Genomic DNA, 5,174 nt, shown 5'->3' on the forward strand with positions numbered 1-5,174 from the left:
TGTTTTGAAGTACTAACTTTATGATAAAAAACTTTTATGTTTAACTTTTTTAGATTTTAGTTTTTTTTGTAAATAATTACGACATTCTCATTTATATAATATTTATATAGAAAGTAAATCTTTTAAATTACAACTTGCTTAGAATTTAAAAAATTATTTTTTATAAACAGGAATAACAAGCTTGCTTACTTAAAACTTTTTTTAGAAAAATCGGCAAACAGTTTTTTTAATAATAGAAAACTAAGATTGTTTTCTCTGCAAGTACATTCTGAAAACACTACATCGAACTTAAGATGTTTTATCTAACATATCCTTTTTCTAAGTTTTAGCAGGACATTGGTATCAAGTATGCAGTTAGTATATCTTCATCATATACTTAAAAATTATAGCTTAGGTTTTTATTTCAAAACAGAAATACGATATGATAACTACCAATGTTTATTATAAAGTTGTTATTGAAATTACATTATTGTTTTTTCACATAGTTTTAAAAAGTTAAACTTAATAATTGGAATATTTTTTATTTTCTATGTTTTTTAAAGTATAAAGTTTTTGTCTGTATATACCTATATATACCTGTATAAATAAATTTTTAATATACTTTAGGTCGTGTTTACTGAATAAGTATTGCATTAGCATTAACTTTATATCTATATCATGTATAAATTACAAAAGTATAGAACTTTAAAGCTAATTGCTAGTTTCTAATTAAAGATTAATGACTACTAAATTAACATTATTGCATTAGCATTAACTTTATATCTATATCATGTATAAATTACAAAAGTATAGAACTTTAAAGCTAATTGCTAGTTTCTAATTAAAGATTAATGACTACTAAATTAACAACAATAAAGTTTTTGGAGAAAACAGGAAAATGTAGTCTAAAGCAGTTTCAAATTAAAAACAAATTTAGTATGTTTGAGGTAGTTAAAGATTTAAAGATCTAATTCAATCACTATGTTGAAGATTTTATTTTCTAATCAAAGTACGTTTCTTGTTTTATTGACGAAAAAATATAAAATAAATATGACTATAGAACGTTTTTTAATTAACTAATGTTATTAAAAACATACATTAGATGTTTTTCATCACCAATAACAATAAATACTTTACTACAAAGCAAACTTAATTTTAACAAATAAAATTCAAATTTTGATTTTTTCAAATATATAAGTGTGTTTCTAGATAACTCACCGTTTTCTTTTTGTTTACTACAGTTTTTTTTGTTTAATGCTGATCTAAAGTAAAATGATTAAGATTTAATATTTAACATAGTTATTCTGTCATTCATAGTAGCATTATGTATATAAGCTAATTACGATTTTAATTTCAATAAAAACTTAGAGGTTTGCTATTTTAGACTAGATTCACACTAAAAGCCTAAAATTAGCGTTATTAGCTATAGTTCAAATATGTTTCAACAAGTTATTCCTCTTAGTAAAAACTAAAAGTTAAACAAAAGTATTTTACTTAAACTATATAGTTCAAATGTCTAAACTTGATTTTTTTCACGATTTAGCTTTTAAAGTTTTACTTGTACAAACTCCATATCAAATTAATGTTACAGCTATAAAAAAAACAAAAAAAAAGGTTTAATATACTAAAATTCCTACTATACTTCTTTAGTAGCTTCTCAACATTACATCTAATTAGAAAAACCACTAAACAAGTATGAAAAAAAATTCAGTATAGGAACAGTTTTATGACTTTAGCTATGTTTTTTATTTAACTATTTAAATATGAATGAATAAAAAGTTTCGATGATGCAACTTTCAACTCAGAGAGGCGTCATTAAGATTCTTACGGCACTTATTTTTAATCCTCCAAATTTTTACTGACACATATTACAATTTTATTAAAAGTAGATACCAAAATTAATAAAACCCTTTAATTAAGATAACATAAAACTCTACGAACTAACATTGATAAGATACGCATTACGTATTACGCAGCAGAAGCAAAAGTCGTACTTTATTTGACAGGCATACTTTACATAATATTTTAGACTACCTTTAACCTTTCACACTGCAAAATAGTTAATATCAACTTGTTTTTATCAAAATACAAAGTAATCTAATTTATTTTAAAGATAGGTACTCTTCAAAAAGTAGTTGTTTTTTAATTTCAAGAATCAAACTATTATCAGGATCTTGAAAATTTTACTTCGTTAGTTTTACTTGACAATTTATTTTTAATCTCACTCGTTTTCAAGATTTAGATTTTAGTACATACTTTACGCGGCCTAGTACTTCTTATGTATACCTAATCTATGTCCCTGCAATAATTATTTTTAAGAACTTTTTCAAAAAGTACATAAATAAAAGAGTGCTTGAATCATGCTGAACCAGACATTAAGAGCTAAGTTTTATGTAAAATAAATATTAGTGAAAGCTTTCTAAAACTTTTTTTTGAAGCTCTAAATTATTTAAAGTTATTTTTTGAAACTAATAAAAGTTGATCCGGCAAAATCCGAATCAAATTTATTGAAAAGAGCAATAGTCTTTTGTAAAACTATTGTAAAAAAACGTCTATAACACTTTTACAAAATTTACTATATATCTATTATATCCTTTATAGGTTTAGAAGCGTTTTTTCTCATTGCTATAGAAGTTATAATAGTGTATAATAAAAATTCAAAAATTATGTTTTTAACTTTCACTATATTGGTATGTTATTTTCTTAACTGAATCAATTAGATCATATCGATTGAGTAACTTAGTGGTAATCACGATATGCACTTGTGCATAAAAACTATTTTACTGTGCACAGAATGTTTATTTATATAAAAAAGATTTTTTTTTCCATAGTTTTATCTAGTTCTATAAGAAAAAGCTAGTTAAACATAATTTAAAAGTACATAACACATCATCAAATTTTAAGAAACTAAAACCACAAAAAACTTTTTTTTTTAACTTTTTTTTTTATAGTCTAGTGTGCGCAGAATTTATTTTCAAGTAACTTACTTTCCAAAGTTTCGAAAAAGTTAACGACCAATGGATTAATTCATAGTAATTTTGTTTCCATTTTTCTATGACAGACAAATATTTATACGTGTTTGTTTTTTCTTATCCTTAACAGACTTCATGATTTTTTTAATCATAGAGAGTCTTTGTACACTTTTTCAAAGTTATAAATAATAGTTGGGTTTCTTCTCTAGGGGATCGTCATATGTGAAAATGTTTTATAAATAACGTGAAATGACATAACTTGTTTAACAACACAGACTCAGCAGGTCACTTTATTTTTTAAAATTTACTTGAACAGAATTGGTAGTACTTTAATAGTTATCAAGCATAGTTGCCAAATGATTAATCAAATAAAAGCTACACAAAATAAAATAAGTAGTTATCTGACAACATTAGCATTGTTGAAACTATGTTTTAGGTGGGAACGGGTCACTTTTGCACGAGCTTCACTTTTGCACGAAGACACTTTTGCACGAGGAGACACTTTTGCACGAACGTCACTTTTGCACGAAGGGTCACTTTTGCACGAGGGGACTTTTACACGGCGACTGTTTTGCACGAGCGTCTCTTTAGCACGAGGGGACACTTTTGCGGGCGTCACTTTTGCACGCAGGGTCATTTTTGCACGGCGTCACTTTTGCACGGCCACATTTTTACACGTCAAAACTTTTGCACGACGTTACATTTGCAAGGCGACATTTTTGCAAAGCTTTATTTTTGCACGGCGTTATATTTTCACGGGTATACTTATGAACTGCAAAAATTAAAAAAAACAATCAATTTTGAACGGAGCTTCACTTTTGCGCGCTTCTAATTTTTATTTTCTCCAATAAAAATTAAATTAATTAATTTTATTTTTGTCTTCTTAAATAATATTCGCTTTTAAACGCAAGCTGTTTTGAATGAATAAAATGCGGTAGTTTTTTAATGTAATGTTTTTATTTGAAGTTTTACGTAGAACAATATAATAACGTACCACAATTCATTAATTAATATTTATAATCTTAATTTAAATAAACTAGATGAATACAGATTTTTTAATATTTAATACAATTAAATTAAAATGTTCAACTACTCGATTGCTAACACTCTTAGTTGGTATCTTTTTTGAGAAATATGTCTACTAAGTTATCTATACAGAGTAAAAGCTTTTGACTCTGTCTCTCCATTTGAAAAAAAAACTGTTGCAATACAAAATTTATAGCAGTCTGGTTAGTTAGTTAAAAGAGTTTCTAAATGATATAACTTCAGAAGTTAATGTTGGCAGCAACATTAGCCTCTTCGCAGATGACAAAAAAATATTTTACCAATCGAACACAACTTTACAATATTCCTTAGATAAAATTTACGATTGGCTTAAGTAAAGCAAACTAAACTAAAACCCTAGTAAACATCAAGTTCTAAATATTAAAAAAAACACTCATATCTCTACTTTTGAGTTTAAAATAAACAATATCAACTTATCTTCAACTAAGGTGTTTAAAGATCTTTGAACTTTTATTGCTAAAAATTTTTAATTGACTCACCATATTAATTACGTTTACCGAATTGCATCAACTACATCTTCTCAAGATTTAAAGAGCTTTCAGTTTCCGGATATAAACATCCTTAATAAGTTTTTTTCCCATTTCAACTCGTCCCAAGTTGATTTAATATTTCAATAATGAGGCTTGGCAGAATTCTTTTTTTTTATTGGTCTGATGAAATATGGAACAAACTTTTAAGTGAATTAGTTTTTTGCGAAAATTTTAAAGACTTTCGCTTAAAGTTAAAAAGTTTTATCTGAATTATGTTTGTGTTAGTAAAATTAATAAGTAATTTTTATCAACCGTTGATTTAGTTTTAAGATTTAGCTTAGTTTATAGTTAAATTATAATAGCAGCACCTTTACTCTATTAATGATGAGTCATTTTTCTATGTATTTAATGATTATTCATCTGGCCAGTCTATTGTTAATGTCAATTTTTGTTGCTAGCCAATGCATCTAAATATTTGATATTGATCGTTCTACATCAAAGCGTAAATAAATATAAGTTTATGTTTAAAATTTTGCTTTTTATTTCAACCTATAAAATTTATATCAAATTATGTTTTCATCTTTCTTTTAATAAATAACTCGAATTTTATTTTTCTTTATATTTCTATCAGTTTAAGTGGTCTAGGTTTTGATGCCTAGGTCAATCATGCGGACAATAAACTTGTAAC

This window comes from Thalia democratica, chromosome 2 (assembly GCF_965202585.1).
Source record: "Thalia democratica chromosome 2, ktThaDemo2.hap1.1, whole genome shotgun sequence".
NCBI classification, from domain to species: Eukaryota; Metazoa; Chordata; class Thaliacea; order Salpida; family Salpidae; genus Thalia; species Thalia democratica.